The 20,299-nt window shown below is 40.6% G+C and overlaps 1 protein-coding gene across 1 annotated transcript in view; it reads right to left on the bottom strand.

The window, feature by feature from the left end:
- Positions 1-20,299, bottom strand: part of PLPPR1 (phospholipid phosphatase related 1) — a 127,026-nt gene that overhangs the window by 69,385 nt on the left and 37,342 nt on the right. The gene's annotated exons all lie outside the window — the stretch shown is intronic.

Below are 20,299 nucleotides of genomic sequence, written 5' to 3'. Positions count from 1 at the left end.
TGCCCTGCTATAAATCCATACCTTAACATGCAAACCCCCAACTACTTAGCATTACTTCTGTATTAGAATAGCCAGAATAGCTACTGGCTATTCTAATTAACATAACCTTATAATGCTCTGTGCTAAGACACTGTCTTTACAGCACAAAAAGTAGGAAAGCAGAAAAAAGAAGACTAACACAAAGGATTTTTACTGAGAGTGTGTGTGATGTTCTGCATGCACAAGGTAACACATCAAGATGCTAAGTCTGGTTTAAATGACTTTAGAGAAACATACAGACTAGCACGGAAGGAGTGAGGCTGGAAAAGCAGCATGTAGTCCGGAGCTGCCAGGTGCATCCTTGCACAGAGCATGAGACACAGAAGAGAATCAAAATCCTCTGCTATCAGTTTTAACCTGAGCACATCAGCAAGGGCAGATTTAGGCAGACTCAGCCTCACAGACAACACTCATACAGAAATTCTGTCCTGATGACAAGCCTCTCCCCGGGTCAGGGCCAGGGAGGAGGAAGGAGGTGAAAGCTGATGCATTTTGCAGAGGATGCTTTGCACAGAATCTTACCACGACTCTTTGACCTCACTGGCATCTGGGTGGCAATTCAGGCCTTGGCATATGGAGCCTTTGAGGTTCACCAAGGGGTCAGTGCTTTCTCACCAGCTCTCAGTAGGGTTACTGGAGGAAATACTGTGACCAGAGCAGGGAGTTCAGCCAAGGTTACGAAGCCTGATGGAGGAGCTGGATCAGCTGCCAGTGCTTGCCACCTGCACCACGATGCAGGCTCTTGTCTCACCACCTATAAACTACTTAACGTATTCCTTATCTCGGCTCCTCCAAACTTGACCCAGAGCTGTAAAATACACAATGTATAAGACAGTTCCAGGCACAGCAGAGCTCCAGTGACTCCAGTGAAGCCACATTCTGTCTCAGGAGTGATTTCTGAACTGTTAATCATTGAGAAATGCAGTTTCAGGTCAGACAAAACAGTCAGGAATGTCATCTGTGATGTGCTTCAGACACTCCCATCCTACACAGTATCCCCATTATGAAATACAAATATTCTGGATTTTCAAAAAACCTATTTTTCCAATTACGCTTCAACTCTACTTAGGAGATAAAATGGGTTTTATCTGAGAGGTTAGTGTCATTGTTTAAAAAAAGACAAGGTAATTCAGTCCCATTTGGGCTGTGGAAAAGAATTGAGTAATTCATTTTTTAACCACACTTTTCATACTACAAGCTCTTGTGCCATGTGGCTCTCCCTGTAACTTGCCAAACACATGGTGCTTGGTAGAATAACAGGTTGAAGAGTCAGAACAGCTTACAGAGCATTATTCCATGAAACTCTTTTGTATCCTGGAGATAAACACTCAGCGTCTTTCTTTGCAAATCCTGTTTTTCAAATGGCTTAGTGCAAAGATGTTAATACCTCAGCACCTTCATGAATGCTATGCCTGATCAAGCTTAGAAATAATCAAGATTTTCTATAACATCGTGCTGTAACCCCAAGCCATGCCCTCAGATCCAACTGCTGTGTGTTCCTAACCAAAGCAGAGGGCTGCAAGACAATCCAAGAATTTAGGAAACATTCTCAACAGATGACTAAAAGAAAGTTCACAAATCAGCAATGAAGCTAAGGGTTCATAGCAGTCATATAAAATTGCTTGATTTAATGCTAGGGGACTCCTGATGTCATAAATATGTATCGCTATGTCCGTTCCTTTAAGCTTACTGTGCGCCACTGGTTTAAGAAACTGCATTGCCTATGGGAGAGCATTTTACATGTCAGCTACTCTCCTATGTGATGACACATTTGTACAAGTCAGACATAAGTAGTAAGAGACTAAATAGTTGCCTGATCAAGCCAGCTAATTCCTAGACTGTGGGAAAACTCTCAGCTAGCCTGTGCTTGTCATAGCAGCTCTTTTCATCAGGTTACTTGAGCGAAGAGTAAAGTGAAGCAACAGCATGATCTTCGGGAGAGTACCATCTTTTGTCTCTCTTCAGCTGGCAATGAGTCCTCTAGGGACTCAGCAAAACACACCTTACAGCAATCCCTAGATGCTCCAGCCTGTACAGCACTCAGAGATAACTCACTTTTGCCCAAAGAATTATAATAAGACGTAAAACAAGTGTTTAGTAACAGTCCTGTTCTATAATCCATGAAGATCTCTTCACATTGAACAAACTTTCACAGTGCAAAGCCTCTGACCAAAGCAATGGCAAATAGAAGCTATAATATCAGTATTTGATACTGCTTTTTCCATTTGTTATTTCTATTTTTACCAATTTTACTCAATTGTTAAGGAACTCATATGAGCAAAACTGTAAGAGTCTTTTTAGATCCCACTAGCTGTGACCTTTCCAGGCCAGGTACATTAGCATAGCATGGGAGTAGAATTGGTCAAACCTACCCTAACTAAATAGGGACCACTGTAGAAGGTGTATTAATAACCTGAAACCCCATTATTATGAGGTGCTTCTCACTCTTTAAACAATATATATAATTGTACAATACAACACTGGTGAACTAATTAGAATTAGTTAGTTCTCATTTTGTTCAATTTACTTCACATGTGTTTTCAGAAAGCCCTTGATCTACAGCATAGGATCGTCTGACATCTGGCAGAACAAGTGGAGCTATAGAATATACATACTTGAATTGAAAAGTAAATATAAAGGACAGCAAAGAAAAAAAAATTCAAGCTGAAGAGATTTTCTTGCTGCAGGGATCCATCAGAGGGAATGGCTTTTAGAATGCCCCATTCAGGTATGTTCTGAAGCTTTTTATGTGAGCATGTGGCAGACAGCAAAAAGGACATATCTAGGACAAACTAGTATTTCCTCAGCCTTTATAGCGTAAGTTCCTGCAGCACACACAGTACAGCTGATTGTTTCTCTGTGTAATCAGTGCTCAAACCAATTAACTGGTGGTCCGTTCCTCTGGAGACAGTGGTCACCTTTATGTTTTTTAAGCCATGTCCTGCATAGGTAAGAAGATGAACAACATATTTTATGTATTGCTACAGTGGATATCTGGGCATCTGTACAAAATACTCAAATCAACAATCCAGAAAATCTAACAGGTACTGTTTATTGTAGTTTTCAGCTGTGTTTCATTTAATCAATACCAATGAATGCTTCTTTTGCCACTGAGTTAGAGATCGCCAGCCTGAAATCCAGAAACTACTGCACAGACCAAGGTAACAGCAAAGCCACTGGCACATGTGGGACATCAATTCACTGCAGAACCCTAAATCTGCTCGGCCCAGAGGTGAGGAGGGCAACCACTGATCATTTGGTACCAGGATGTGATGCAAGCACAAAAAAAATGTATTTCTGTCCCTCTACTTCTAGACAGGTTGAAAATCTTTACAGTAGCAGCTAACACTGTTCCAAAAATAAGATATAAATGTTGTAGTAGAAAAAACACCAGCTATTTCTATAACAATGTAAAAGATACTTTAAATGTCAGCATTTCCCTATTTGTAAATTAGTTTAACCTTTTATTAGCAATTTGCAAACCTCTCTTGGCAATTGGCTTCAAATTATAAAGATCTTTATTTTCACTAAATTAAGAATTCTGTTTACAAGTTAAAAAAAGATCACCAAAATTTCTGACCAGTCCATCAAGCACCAATTTGCCCAACTGCAACAGGGAATTCCGCATGTCAAACCTCCATTCAATTAAGGAAACAAATTAAAATTAATGCCACTGCTGACAATGATTATCTGAGCTTTAGCAGAAAACTGTATCATTATAATGACTATTTATTATATACTTCTTACAGATCTCATTTTAAAGCAGGGTCCTCTGTTTCCTGTGGGGGAAACAAAGAGTAGAAGCAATTTGCCAAACATCACACAATGACTCAATGTCTGGGCTGAAGAAAGACATATTATTCTCAGACTCCTGTCAAGTGCTCTGTTCACTTGACAATACAATCCCTGCATGTGCTTGCTAATTCCTGCACAAGAACTGTACAGTTCTCATTGTACATTTTAGTAATACAGGTTTCCCTGATTGCTTGCTGCTGGAACCAGCAGAACACACACTTTCACCCTTACACAAGTGCTGATCAAACATGTACCAAGATGTGACTGCCTCACATTCTCTCTACAGCTTCACCCTGCCATGTCCAAAGGCACCTCATTATCCTAGTGCCACCGCAGCATGAGCATGCAGGTAATTCTGAACAGGTTGCAACAGGACAACAGTGGGTTAAAATGTCTTTCCCAAAGCTCTCTTCCACACAAGCCTAACCAATGCAAACAAAAGGGTCTAAGATTTTACTGCAAAAGGCAGTCACAGCTATTTCGTGTTCTCCAAGTATAGACATTTTAGCGTTTTCAAAGTGATCAAAACCACAATGGTGGCAGGAATCACTGCAAAAGCCAAACTGTGTGGGAAAAAGCACATATGACATTGTAGCATGAAGACCTGCTTGCCTGCCTTGCACTCAAACACAATGCAGACCACTTGCTTGGTATCACTGTTTAAAAAGAATAAAACCAAGAAAATGGCATCAGGGCTGCAACAATTAGAAGGTACCAGACAAACGGCACTCAGTTTGCTGTCTCAATGACCCACATCATACTGGTTTTTAACTACAAACGAGAAAGTTATCCTTTGGATCATGCTGCCCTTGAGGAAAAGTGTATGCTCACTTTGGAGCCTGGAAAAGAGGGAAGACACTCGCTTATCTCTGTTTTTCCATGATCAGAGAACCCCTTGCCCATCCACTATGAACTAAGAAGCAAAGAGCTGTCAACACTAAGCCCATCAGACCAGTAACATGGTGTCAGAGTGGAGACACTGGGTATCCAAAACCTGACTGAGTCATACTTGATTTTCAGTTGATAACTATGAAATTGCCTGGTAGCTGATCATGAACAAATGTGTGCAGTAAGTTTCAACCCTTGGCTGATGACTGTCTCCCAGATTGTCTCCTGTGTGAGGAGTAGGACGTCCTACTTTGCCAGAACACTGAAAAGAGGAGTTGAACACACAAAGCAGAAGTTCAGAGTACTGGATCTAAATCTCACCACACAGAATACAACTCATTATAAACTTTTCTAACAGTGTAAATGCCTGTTTTCCAGTTTTGCTACACCATTCAAATAAATTGTCCTGTCAGTGGAAGTACTTCTTGCAGGTGTCTCCTCAGATCCCTTACAAGAAACTAAGTACATATCACTAATGACAGCAAGGAAAGGAACAAAAACCTGCCAACAATATGCAAAGTAAGCCCACACATGTTCTCCATCACAAAAAAAAACCCCAAAAAAACCAAAACAATTTTGCAGTATTTAAGACAGAAAAGCACTTTTTCTGATGAGAGTTCTGACCTTTTTCTGCTAGAAGTCACATTTTAACATTTCAGCACTCACAGTAGAAAACCATTTTATGGCTAACGATACCAAAGTAATACAGTTCACAGCATATCTGAAATGACAACCCTTGCTACAAAACCCACCTTGTTATGAATAAAGCTACATGAATAGCTATCTGGATTCCTAAACTCATTCTCCTAAAAATGTGTTGCTGGTGGCAATGCAGAGTTTGATCCATAGAAGAACAGGATGCCACAGATTTTAAGAGTCCTGTTAGGGTTGTTTTCCCTTGCTTCTATCTTCATATGGAAAATTATCCCATATCTGAATGATAAGCAGCAGTATAAAATCTATGGATACGGTTCTGCACCACTTATACCTTCAAGAGAGTTTAAGTGTTCTGTCAGCACAGCAGAGGCCTTGTAACAACTTCTCACTGTGGGAGAAGTGGGAGGAAAGTGAAATCTCAATGCCACAGCTCCTAGCAACAAAATTTACATTTATGCCACTTGGCCAGAACTTCACAGATGTTGTGTAAGTAGAACACAAACATAACTGTGCAAATAGCAGCTATATGTATGCTAATATCCAGAAAGCCAAACAAAATGGCCACAAGCCTTATTTTGAACTATCTCACACCCATGAACCTCTCCTTGTCCTGCATGTCTCAAACTGTCATCATGGTTGATCTGTTCCATTTGGTGATACACTGAATTCCTTCCTAAAATTTTCAGTATATCACTTAGTTGGTGTTGGTTTGAATGATACCCACCAAAGTTTGGTGTCACGTCAGCTTAATCTGCTATAGCTGATAACGCTTCTCTCTTTCTTGCAAAAGGATTAGCAGGGCATGATAAATAAAGAAGGGAATTCTTTAAAAAATGAAACAAGCAGTCTCTGGAAAAAAACAACAAACCACTGAATTTATCTATGAAATTAACAAGACTGATCCTGCTCCCTACTCTCATTTAACTCAAATAAGCTAATTGTTCTAGCTCGCATTTAATCCCTTCAAACTTTAAAGAGAATCTAAATGAAACTGTTGTGCAGTATCTTGGGGAAAAGAAAGACTATTTCTGGCCTTTACCCATCCATCTGAAGGCATGTCATTTTGACTTAGACTAATTAATTTGCCTTGTGATCTTCACTGAACAAATGCAAAAGGGAATTGGTTGTTTCTTTTACCTTTGATTAGTTAAAACTCCATCTATCTTTATGGACATCTACAGCAATAAACCAGCAGGTGTGGTCAACATGAAAGTAACTCTTCATATACATAAAGTACTCTATTACAGAGATTAGTTAAATGATCAGTTTAATGAAAATATATTGTACAGAGCTCTATGTTCAGTGTCTCATTTGCACAACCCATAAAGAAAATAATCAAGACGATTTATTATTTACACTAGCCTTGCAAGGCTCTGGCTGTAAACTAGATATTGAAGTATGATCTCCCTGATATTTGGGATGCTACCATGAAGGGCTTGTGCCTGAATTTCACTCTTTGAAACCAATTCCATTGCACTTAGTGACTCTCCATGCAAAGCACCAACAGGCATTGAGGAAACTGAACAACTGCAACAGGAGAAAACCAGCAGCCTCCTCCTCAGGCTGTTATTACAGTCAACTGGTGAAAAAAAGAGGAAGACATTGAAGGGAAAGAAGAAAGCAAAAGAAAATTTCAAGAATACAGAAAGTTACAATGCAATGGTGCAAAGGAGAGGAACATTCGATGAGGTATAGAAAAATTCCTACAGGATGGAGGGCAGGAAAGGAAAACAGACCACAGGTTTTGCCTGGGATGTAAAACCACAGGACTGAAAATTCTGTTTACTTTAATAAAGGGGTATCAATGCAACAGACTCCCTTCCCCTCCCCAATTTATCAGGATTTTGCAGAAGATATTTTAATATTATTTTTTAATTATTATAATAATTTAATACAGGAAAAAAATGTCTAAAGATATTTTCCTTAATGCAGAAAACTGGCTTTGTTTTTTTCTTTACAAAACCTCCTTAGCCAACAGTCCTACTGAAATCTATTGAGCTACAAAAAAAAAAAATCCAAAGGGCTGCTTAAGTGTTAGAAAGAATGAGACGTATTTGTTCTTTATTTGTTATGGAATTTCATAGCTCTGCACAGAACTAATATTCAAAAATCCAGTATTAAAAACATATTTCAAAAATACATGCTGCATGGTGCTCTTGTATGCCATCCCTGCTGAGCCTGAAGTCCAAGTAAGCCACTGATCCAAACATTTGCATGGAAGGACCAGGCTTGTGCAAAGTGCCAGCTACTCTCAGGCTTCAGATGGACATCTCCAAGTAAATTTCCAGACTCCTCTCCTCCCACTACCCTGCTATGACCACTTAGGAAGCCCACACTTTTGGAGGGTGTTCATACAGGTTAGATGAACCAGCAAAAATATTGAGATGAGCATGAGAAGGAACAGAGCACAGCGGTGTTAGACAGGGCAAGGGGAACAAAATCAGGTGAGTACCATGTTTCTATTTATTTCCAAATTTTTTTTTTTCAGGGGATGAATGTTGCATTGCAAATTTCCTCTCAAAATCATGGTGAGCTAAAATTAAAAACTAGGCATGTAATAGGCACAAGCTAGTGGACTCTAGATAGAAAGAAAAAAACCATTCATTTTGTCCCCTTAGGCCCAGCAAGCAAAACTGTGTGAGTATTGATTGCAAGCTGTAATGTTATGAAAGTAAACAAGCAACTGCCTCACCACAATGCAGCCTTTGGCAATGAGTCCAGAGGCAGAGCCTCTTGCTTCTCTGACATTCTGTGATTCATATTGGCAGTGGAGCTGTCAGAGCCACACAAGGACTGCATGGATTCACAGTCCTGCAAATCCGACAGAAAGCCAATCTTACGTGGACTTTTTGATTGTTCACTTGGTTTATAAACATCACCTTCACCTTCAACCCTTGCAAGGACAGAGCACAAAGGATTCCTGCCATATCTGCTCGCTTCCCTCATATGAAACACTATGGTAGAAGCCCTCCTTAATAGCAATAAAAAAATTTTTTTTTTTTTGCTTTCCTCTTTTTATGTCTGTGCCCATTATGTGGCCAAGGGAAGCAAATATAATCCCTATAGGCTGAATAGTATAATTTGCCCACTTCTAAGGACAGTATTGAACTACAGCTCATGTGGTTTATGTGGGCCTCAGAAACACAATCTGGATGGAAAGTCAAGACTTTAAGAATTTACTGTTAGACTACAACATATCTTAACAGTCTAAAAAATAACTTGTTATTAGTCCAGATCTATTTATTACCATAAAAAATACAGTAAATGATAGCACAAACATTTCTAAATAGTGAAAAATCTGTTACAGACTTTATAATACCTCTCTGTTCTCTGTGGTGTTATGCTTTCCTCAGACTCCTCCCTGAGTCCTACTTAGACTAGAACAGGAGAGAGAGGGTTATGGCAAGCTGTCATTGTCCACAGCTTTTCTCCAAGAGAAAGGTATCAATGCTGATGGGGGGAGCTTATTCCTCTTTTAGTCTAGGATCCAATTTGGCTTATTTTTATACATTTTCGAACATACCTTACTCCTTGCTTGTTCTACACTCTTCTGCAATTCCATGCCACATTCAGATTTCATAGACTCATAGGATCATTTTGGTTGGAAAAGTCCTCTAAGACCGTGGAGTCTGACTGTTAAACTCGACACTGCCAAATCCACCACTAAATCATGGCCCCAAGTGCCACACTCATGTCTTTTAAATTCCTCCAGAGATGGTGACTCTACCACTTCCCTAGACAGCCTTTTCCAGAGCTTTACAACTGTTTTAGGGAAGTCATTATTCCAAATATCCAATCTATTGGATAGCTATACTTTATATTTTCTCTTGTCTCTCTTTGTAACACCTAAAACCAGCTTGACCCAAGCCATAACTTCTCTCCTTTTCCAGAAACTGACCAATAGTGGGTGGGTGGGCTGGTTGTATCACGCTGTGCCCACAGTTTTCAAGCCTCTGCTATTATCCCATGTCTATTCTTCTCCATCCTGCAATTTTATTCTATGTTCAGACAGTTCATTTTTAAAAGAATACAGAACTTGTTAGTTCTACCTACTAGGCAGAGAAATTAATGAAGATTATTATAAAAATAGGCATTAAATTATACAATCATATAAAAGTAAGCTGAAGCTAAAACTGATTAAATAAGAGCTATCACTCTTTTAGACAAGAGTGAAAAAAGATCAGAATAAAGCTCCAGGCAAACCCTGACAACACAGTTCTGACAAAACCTTGTCCTCAAAGCATTATTCAGAACCTGTGCTGCTACTAGAAAAGGCAATAGCATTTCTCTGGCTACAAGGCCACCACCTAGATTTTGATAGACAGTAAAGCCCTAGATCTTGAGAGTGTAAAATATGTTTTTTCACCTACAAATCCAGCAAGGCCTTTGCAAACCTTTCTATTGAGATAAGCTCCTGATTAGGGTTGAATCTTGGTCTTCTTGGAGGCCTGCACCCTTGCCTGTGTAATTTTATCTCACAACACCTGTAGAGGCCTCAGAGGAGCTCACACAGCCATTGTTTGCCCTGTTAAACATTTGATTTTTAAAGCCAATATAGTCTACACAAACATCTGAACTTTTAAAGTGACTACAGCACAAAAAGACAAATCCTGAAATTCCCGTAGCTGAGACCATAATGTCATTTCTAAGAGTGTAATGTTATTAAAATCACAGTTTTTAACAGAGTTTTAATGAGATATACACCTGTTGCAGGTAAACTGCATACAGAAAGTTAGCTTGCAATACTTTGTGGACACTTACATGAGCATATGTGTGTGTGCATACAAATTCATATCCACTCAAACACAACTGGAGCCTACAAACTGCACGACAGACAATGGCTGAAAATAAATGGAACAATTTTCTAATCTGACTTGGTAAAAATATTATTAAACAGCCCTTTGAACACTGAAAGCTGACACAGGCATATAAATATGCCCATCTCACCCTGTGCTGTTTGCTGCCATCTTTAGAAGACCATCAGGAACACTGCATCTTATTTTAATAGCCCTCCACTGCTAATGCACAGCTCTCACCTCTAAAACACCATTATTCTAATTTTCAAAAATTACCTGAAAAAATAATGAATTCTTTCCAGCAAATTGGTGTAAGACTGCATATCATAAACACACAGTATTTTGCATAGCAGAGGAAACTAGTTTTCACAATCTGTTATTTTCTGAGGGCCACTGATTTATACACTGCTTTTTTAAAATACCCCAACTACAGTAGTAGAAAAAAGGTGCAATCACCCCATTCACAACACTAAAAGATCTATGTGGTCTGTTAAAACTCCGTTTATCTTGGAAGGCAGTCCTAGACTAGGCTGATCTATCTACAGTTGCTGCTTCTAGTGCTCAAAACATCACGTTTTATAGATGCAAGAAACTTCATTTTTCTAGATATGTATACACATGTGTGCATTTACACACCTTTTCTGATTTCATACTGAAACACTGTGCTTATATCTTACTAATCGATTAAGCATAATCAATATTAATAATATAAAGTATATATATTATCACAAAGGCAGTACTTTTCCAATTTGGAAATTAACACGCTTTTAAATTCTATCATGTCCCAGCATGACATTTACTGAGACACCACCCCACTGCTTCAACTCCGTGCCAAGCAGAGGTACCTGCCACAACCTTCTCCCACCAACATGCACTTTTGACACCACTTTTCCCAAAAGTAGTGGGAAGTCACCATTTGCAAAGCAGCAGTTTGCACTGCCTATTTGTCTCTCATAACCCTAGGATTTTTCTCTAGCTCACAATCATCTATTTTGCTCCTAAACACTCCTATTTCACTTACCAAGTTTCTGCCTCAGGGCATGCAGTACAGATATTTCTAAGCCCTACAACTAGATGACTTCATGGGCAAGATCATTGACCACAGCTGTTCTACATGCAGCCAGGTCAATACGCAGATCCTGGCCACAGCCTTGGTTTAGAATGGCACTCTCCAAACCTCTTTGACTGCTAACTATCAAAAAAATAAATCTGAGAAACCCCCTCCCTCCCCCAATGTATGTAATTTATAAATCATATGCATGTACCACCATATTATGTAAATTATAAAACACACCAAAAAAAGTAAAAAGTGTGAGCTAAAGATGAAATAAATTTTGTTCTAAAAATTTATTAATAGGACAAAAATATTTTCTTCCACACCCCAGTGGACTGTTTTATGCATCTCTTGTGGTACATGCACCCTGCTTTGGACACCACTGGTTTAGAAGACCACAGACAGAGTCTGAAAATCTCTTCTAACCTAAATATGCTTTCATTTGGCACATGCCTTTTCCTCCAATGTAGCTTTCACCTTTTAATACTACTTTTAAAGCTTCCAGAAGCCAATGCACCTCCTCAGAATGATGACTTGTTGCCACAGGCTTTTCTAGCCACCTGCCGAGAGGCTGTAGAGGAAGCTTGCACAGCATTTTCTCATTCAGCTATGGCAAGGCAAATACTTCTTTCTCATTTAAGAAGCCACTCAGATTACATGTTTTTATCTAAGGGGCCCAATTTTGCAACCAAGCCTGTTTAAAGTTTTGGGGTCAGCTCAGTAGCCTGGTAAAAACTTTGTATGTCTCTCATTGTGCATTTTCTCTCCTTCCCTTATTCCAGCCGCAAAGGGTGCTCCAAAATTCTCCCTTATCCAGCAGCAAAGAGTGCTCCAAAATTCTCTTTGAAGAATCCCAGTATCTCATGAACAAGAGCACTGGAACTTGTGAACCTCTGCTCCTCCGGGTGAAGAATGGGGTTGAACTAGGTCAACCCATAGGTCCCTGTCCAAACCACCACCAGCTTTGGAAGGTCCTCTATTAACAGCTAGGGTTAAGCATTACATTGCCTTAGTGCTGCACTCAAAATTTTCCCACCTCAGCTCCACAAGCTCATAGTGGAGTTGCTCATGTTTTTTGATACTGTACAGCACTTTTAACTCATTATTTCACTGCAAAACTAATCTTAAATTACATGCTCCATCTCATTTTCTCTTGTTTTTTTGTCCTTTAGCTCTAAAGTTCTTTGTTCTGTCTCTGCCAGCATTCCCCTGCACATCTGATTTCTTCATAAGACAGTGGCTGTGCTTTTCCTTCCAGCTTTTCAAACTCACGGACAGTATCCAGGACAGTCCTGAAAGAAGCTGGATTTTAAGAGTCAGTACACTGTAACACTAAGTCTGATGAGAAACTTGTTTGAACATGTCTTAGGATGGCTCTTTGTGGTCTCTTTGACAACACATGTTTCTTCTTCCCAACACCCCCCACAGCAACTGTTATCTCCCATGCAGGAATGTCCTGGGAAAGGTGTCCTAAGGTGTCCCATTGGTCCTTGTTAACCCCTTCCTGTGATTGGGTGTTCCTGTAAGCCCCTTGAGACTTCTAATTGGTTAACCTGTGATTCCTCCTAACCCTATAAATGTAACCTCCCCAGCAATAAACTCTCTCTTGCCTCCTCTCCACGCCTGGTGTGCTGTCTCTGTGCCTGCCATGGACCCACCTGGGTGCTGGGGGGAGGGGAGGGCACCTCTCCTCTCCAGGCTCGGGGCCTGAAAAACCCTGTCACTGGAGTTCCCTTTCCCCATCCCTCAAGACGTCGGAATGGTTCTTCAGATGGAGATGGAACTAGAACTGGTCTTCCCCATGTTGTGGGTGGGGAAAGGGATCCAGAGTACACCACTCTATAATTCACATCACTTAAGTGGGTCATCTTTTTCTATGAAAAACAAGGAAGTGACCATTTAGTGAGATGCATGAACAAGCTTTTAGACTCTTGCACAGTCATAACCATAAAAAGAGGTCAAACCGGTTTTTGACCTTTCTCTTATAAATGTTCCTGGCTTTTCTGTCCTTTATCCAACTTTGCAGAAAAGTCTGCTGAAAGTAAAAATAAAAATAAAATTTGGGATCCAACTACCTTGAGGAAGAGATGCAGGGACAAAGACCTCTGTTCAACTAGGACTACAATGAGAACATTTTAAACTAGTATCAGCTAAGGCTGGGCTTCTATTGGGCTCCACCTTGCTCAGCCTCTCACATAATTTTATCAGTCTCTGTCAGATCACATTGCACAAGCTGACACCGAACAAACCCCAAATTAGCCTCAGCCAAGTTCCAGATAGATTAAGACCACAAAGCAAAGGCCACATTTTCCCTTCTCTGTGTTTTTCCTATGATCCTTTATCCTTTAAGTTGTCCAAAAATCTGCATTGTAAGTGACATGTCAGATTTACAGACACACACATTATCTGGTGCTCAGTGATGACCCAGCATGCCATGAAGACCCTCAGAATGGCTTGCACTCCTTTCTCCACCAACTCAATGAACTCATGCCATCTGTGTGGACCAAAGAAATACACCTCACAGTAAGAGCCAAGAATTTAATGCTGGCCTAACTGAACTCTTAAAGCTAATGAAGATTTCAGTCAGTGGCTTATTACTAGCAGTGGATACAATGGACACATCAGGAGAAGTGATAGGACCCCTTTACTGTTTCTTCACAAATTTAAGCCAGTATTTCATAACTCTAGGTTCACTCATTTAGCTGTTAATATCAGGAGTCAATTATCCATTCATAACTCTATCAAAACCACGATTATTCAACAGATAATGGGATCATAAGAGCTGTGAGTTTCCTCTCAGAGCTTCCAGTGGAGCCATGTGATGTTACCATCCCATTTAAAAAGCCAGGCACCAATCATACAACATGGCCACAGCTTAGCTTAAAAGCCACCATTATGCATCTCCTTACCCTTGTAAATGGAGAAGGAAACAACCAACAGCTGTGTGACACTGGCATCTCGGCCAACAGACCAGGGGCTGAACCTGACTCCTCCAAAACAAAAAGATGCTTTAGCCTGTGCCCACTTTTTCACAGGAAGGGCCACAAAAGACATCCAAACTCTGCAGACCAGGCAGCCGAGGGGTCCATGAGACAATTTTTCCACAGCTAATCTCAGCTGCTCAACATTTAGAAGTGTCCAAACACAGACCTAATTGTTGCCTTCCACTGCCAATGACAAGTGCATCCACAGGGAAATGCTTCTGCTCCCCTTGCAGTAAGATGCATTAGTGACCCCTGTGGAGAGCACAGCTGCCATGAAAATGGCCAGGACTGAATTTTTCAAAGCCATGCTGATCTAACTGCATAGCCACCAAATGCAGAAACAAAACTTCCATAAACAGCAGAGTTCAGCAACAGCTAAGATCATGTCTCCGTTTCATTAAAAGTTCAGCTCTCAGACTCCCAACCCCTGGATGAAGGGTACCAGGCCTGTGAGTCTCCATGCATTTTTCAGGCACTAAGTATAGCTGTAATTCAGAATTGTTAAAAAGAGTATCAGTGGTTAACTACATTTGCAGGCTACATTCTGAATCAAGTGTTGCCTGTCCTCTTACAGCTGCCAAAAAGCCATAGAATAGCCAAATTGTGCAATCAATAAATTCAGCAGAATCACAGACACAGGCCCACCACCTTACCCAGACCAATTTCCCACTGCTTGGCAATCCACAGTGCACTGATCTGGTATTAATGAGTGTGCAATCACTCTCTCAGTGCTGACAAACAGGAATTGGACCCAGAGGATCTCTCCTTGTACGCAGAAGTTGAACATTTTTACTTGCTCCTACTGACAAACCTGGAATGTCTCCAAACCCACCTCCTCACACATTCTGGCACAACAGAAAAAAGACAGCAGGAAATTGAGAGAGAAATGGATGACAGTGGGGAGGAGAAGATCCACTGTATTGAGTCTGGTCCCATGGAGCAAAGTCTCAATAATAATGACTGGCATAAAAGAGTCCCAAGATAAGCAATACAACAATTGTCATAACTGTTGCTCATAAGAGAATGACTATGACAGCTAAACAGTCAACTTCCCCAAACAATGAGGAACATAGGATAGTGCTTTCCAAGTGTTTGGGAAGTATAAATTACTTTACAGCTTTGTTCTGATAAGAGTTACTTTCCAAAGGATCTTTTAATTTAAGGGCCTGTTTGCAAAGAGATATGCAAGCGCCAAGACGCAAAACAACAACACGTCTGTTCTAACAAAGGAATGGAAGTATTTACAGTGCTGGTGATAGCAACAAGTAGCAGGATGAAATGTAAAAAAAAAGAGTTGTGACAAGTATCAGATTTAATAAATCACACATTTCTAGCATGGAAAATTTTGAAAATATTCCAGCACTCTGTGACATCTTTTCTAACCTTAATGATCTAGCCAAGCATATCAAACACAGACAGCAGAAAGGGCAATGCCTGCTATCAGGCACAAGCCACACAGCCTCTTCTCATCTTTTAACCTGAGTGATCAGGCATGTAATGTGACATCTTCCCAGTTCTCAATGGATATATAAATATACAAAAAACTGAAGTGTAACCATGTTATTACCTCTCTCAGAAAGCTGAAAGGGCTACCAGCACTTTCTGCATACCTTTTTCACCACAGCAGTGTCCACATACATTACAATTCCAGCTCTGGGGTCCCCTACACAAGGAAGATGTTGACCTGTCGGAACAGGTCTAGTTGATCAGAGGGCTGGAGCACCTCACCTGTGAAGAAAAACTGAGAGCTGAGACTGTTCAGCCAGGAGAAGGCTCCATAGAGACCTTAATGCTGCCTTGTGGTACCTAAAGGGGACTTAAAAGAATGCTGAAGAGGGACTTTTCACAAGGGCATGGAGTGACAAGACAGGGGGCAACAGCTTTAAGATAAAGGAGACTAGATTTAGATTAGGTATTAGGAAGAAGTTCTTCCCTATGAGGGTGGTGAGGCAATGGCACAGGTTGCCCAGAGAGGTTGTGGACTAACCACCCGTGGGAAGTGTCCAAGGCCAGATTGGGTGGGGTTTTGAAAAACCTTGTCTCATGGAAGGTTCCCTGCCCACGGCAGTGGGGTTGGAAGTAGACGATGTTTAAGGTTCCTTCCAACTCTAATAATTCTATGGTTCTCTGATTCTACAGTGCAAAATAAGCCCTACAACCATTATAAAAAATCTACAGATCCATTATCCCAAGCTGATACTTGACACTGCTTTTTCAAATTATATTTCTCTCTCTAAGTGATGATATGTGGACATAGTAGGGCTTACAGAAAACCAGAAAACTTTGAAGAGGTGGTCAGGACTCCTACGACTTTCACATCAATATTCAGACAGTCTGGACGCTGTCAGTGGCTTCCAGTGACTTCAGTGGGGTGAGATTTCCCATTTTCTTTTTATCAAGACATTGTTATCAGAGGAATAAAATTCATTCCACTTTTAAACTAGCATGTTCCTTATCATCAGGTAAGGTTTCATAAGAGACAGGAAAAGACGATTTATGTATCTCTCTGTCCAGAATTCTTCTCAGAGGAAGTCCTACCCTGTTCTATCTAAAAAGCAAGAGACAAAAATAAAACATTTTCTTACATATCACTGTTTTACAAGGGCTCCTCACAGACGTTAGACAATTTTATCTCAGAATTCTTATGTGAAAACATCACTAAAAACCAACACAAACGGTACCAGCAGGACATGTTCTTTTGGACAGAACTTCAGCTTCTGAAATTTGCAGGCTGAACCAGTCAGACACCAAAGGTATGCACAACTTCACTCTTAAGCACTGTCCTTTGTCGTGCCATCTATAAGGTCACAGTAATGACGGTGAACCCCTACCGACAGGAATGTGCCACAAATCAGACAAGGTTTAAAATAAAGCCCCCCTATATTGCCATAGCTGTGTTTGTTTGCCATGGTAAGTATGCACAAAGGCAACTGGAATAAATTCTAATCAATAGAAGTTTGGGGTTCTCCTGACTATTTTTTTTCCCCTGGAATAACTTAGCAGATTGTTGCCAGTCCAGGTAACATACCAAAATAATTTGAAGACAAATGAAGTTCTAGAAGCTGCTTTCAAACATTCATGTGACTCCTAATAGAGACTCAGCCCTTTCCACTACCAGTAATTCAAATCAGATTAAGGGCACTGAGGGCACTGCAGGAACCAACTGCATGTGTTTGCTGAGGACAGAAGGGAGTCGTGTAGCTAAACCCTGATTGAGCTCTGTGTTAACACACAGACTAATGGATTTAACAAAGTTCATTTAAACACTTGGGTCAGTTTGGTTCTTTTGACGTGGACACAATCTCTGCATGGATCAAGGGCAAGGAGAGGCCTGTTAAAAGAACATTTTCAGAAGGCATGTTGCAACAGAAATGTTAGAACTTGTATGAGGAAAGTATGAATGTAAGTGAGCGAAGGGAAGAGAGAAAGTGCCAGAAGAAACAAGAGACAAAGGGTTAAAAAGAAAGGCATGCATTATTCACCACACAGCACTATAAGCATGGTTTCACTGAAACAGAAAAGATAAGCTGCAAAGAGGGTGAAGAATATATCTGGAAATATAAAATACCCCAATAAGGAAAACATCAGAACTGCGAAATTCAGTAACGCTGCACAAGACTTGAAAGAATGTTGAAAAGGTGAAAAAAATAAATTATGTTAAAGATCCATGCTAGCATCCATTGCTAAAGACTACAAATAAATTTGATTCTAAACCCCACTCGCCACTGCCAGTTGAGTCCCAGAGGTGCAACAGGGTTCAGGAGCCACCATGGAACCAGGTCATCAGTTCATTCACATCTGAGCCATGCTGATTTAATATAATTATTAACAACAGGATAAAAACTTGCCTTATTCAATGGCCCACTGCAGAGAAAGGGCTCTGCTATAAAACTGAGTGAGAGAAAACATGCACAATAAAAATGAAGTCCAAACTCATCTAGATGAATTTTCAGTAAATCCAGAAGCTTAGACATAATTCAGGGAATACAGAACTATAAAGATGACACCAAGACAAGTGATGAGGCTGACAGCCCTGAAGGACGGGATGCCATTCAGAGGGACCTGGACAAGTTCAAGAAGTGGGTCCAGAGGAGTCTCATCAGGTTCAATAAGGCCAAGTGCAAGGTCCTGCACCTTGGATGAGGCAATCCCAAACACAAATGTGATTCTACGAAGATAACAAGCAGCTTGAAGAACAAATTCAAAGAGGCAGAATTACAGAACTGCAGGAAGAAGTCATCATGGCTAGGCTTTGCAAACGAAAATTTGGGAAGCATGCTAGAGTTAATTTGACTGCACCTTTGGAGGCAGGTATATATGCCTTTGTCTTTTGATCTTTGTGTGACTGCATTCGTAGAAGATGGCCATTTCGACCCTCGCCTGGGTTTGCAAATGTGGGTAAGGCCTTCAAGCCTGTGCAGTGGATTTTTTAGGTGAGACACAGTATGCACGGAACTGAACCCACCCTTTAATCCTGAAGTTCATCTGCCAGGGCCAAGCGAGCTTGGACAGTGGCAGTGAGGTCCTCAGGACGTAGGTTTAATTAGAGTGACCTTCTCTTAGATGGATGGCCTTACAGGGCTAAACAAGCTCCATCTGCCCGAGTTTAGAGTTGTCCTTCTCCTTTGTGTCCTTCTCCCACAAGGGCACATTCCACGCCGGCGAAGCTCTCCCTCTCTCACTCCTTTCCATGCCCAGGGCTGGGGACCGCCGGAGGCCGCCTGGGAAGGGGGCAGCCCCATGCCATGCGGAGGTTCCAGCAGGTGGGGGTTGCCCATGCCCAGGCAGGAGGAAGTACTGACTAACAAACATGGTACTGCCATAACCAGTGGCAGGCCACAGGATTGGTATGAACTCTAAAAGGCCTTCAGTCTTGCCTGGCTGTGTCTTGGCCAGCATGAAGCTTTGATTTATCTTGCAGAGCAAGATAAGTCTGCTGTTACCCAGCAGGTAAAAGAAAAAATCCTGCTGCTACTCAGCAGGTAACAACCACGTTACTGTTCCCTCCATCCACTGGAGCTCAGATTTGTGCAGTTGTGTGGTGCAATGCCTATGAGTACAATATTTTTGGTATATTTCTGCAATTAAGAACCTTGACATGAAACTATTTTATGTGAAACAAACTACCTACAAACCTAGAATAAAACTGCAGGACAGATTAGAAAATAAACTCTTGGCTCTGTGTAGAAGGTATATTTCCTATATCCTACATAAGCTGCAGAGTGACAAAAGGAACCCATTATCTGATTAATTAACAATAAAAAAATCCTATCAGTCCAAAATGGTTAGTCATCTTTAACTGAATTCTCTCCAGAGTTACTAGCCACAGAATATTTCACTAAATGATGTGATAGAGTTTGGTAGTATCCAGGACCTTATAACATATTTTAACTTATTCTCACCTCAGTAATTTTGTCTTTGATTTGAATGTCGTTACTGATTTTCCTCCTAAGTCATGAAATCTGATGATTATCCATAAATCAAAGTACTTTAGAATAACTTTAAAATGGGACTTTCAAGGACCCTTAGATAAGAAATTACAAACTACATATATGCATTCTAAAATCATGAGAGAGATACTCATAATTAAAAATATTTACTTGAAAACTATTCTTTTAATATAACACTCCTTGATTCATCTTTTCCTGTTTTTCTGAGCTCTTGGAAGGCATATCTTCCTATGACAAAGCTTTTCACTAAAAGCACTGTGCATAGGACTAAAACAAAAAGCAAGAGAGACACAGATTATGTACCCACTGGACACTGGGAGCAAAGGCTTTAAGACAAGCACGAAGTATAATTCTACAAACCCATTTTGTAAAAAACCTACTCATCAGCACAAGATGTTGCACACATGGTCCTTGGAGATACAGGAAGAATGGAAACGCTTGCATTTCCTTCTGGATGGTAGTAGATCTCTGCTGGAGGCAATGCAGGAAGGTTTTTTTTCAATGTATAATAGTGGCATCAGAAATGTTTTTATTGGAGGTCAGTTCCACTGACCAGCCCCACACATAAGTGGGGCACTGGTGCACGCATAGAAAAATGACTGTTTAACACCATTTTCACAAATGACATTTTGTTTT

The sequence above is a fragment of the Manacus vitellinus genome, unplaced genomic scaffold (assembly GCF_001715985.3).
Source record: "Manacus vitellinus isolate BGI_N305 unplaced genomic scaffold, ASM171598v3 scaffold_23_pilon, whole genome shotgun sequence".
Taxonomy (NCBI): Eukaryota; Metazoa; Chordata; class Aves; order Passeriformes; family Pipridae; genus Manacus; species Manacus vitellinus.
The sequence above is the reverse complement of the archived record's forward strand: the minus strand, read 5'-3'. Positions and strand labels throughout refer to the sequence as shown.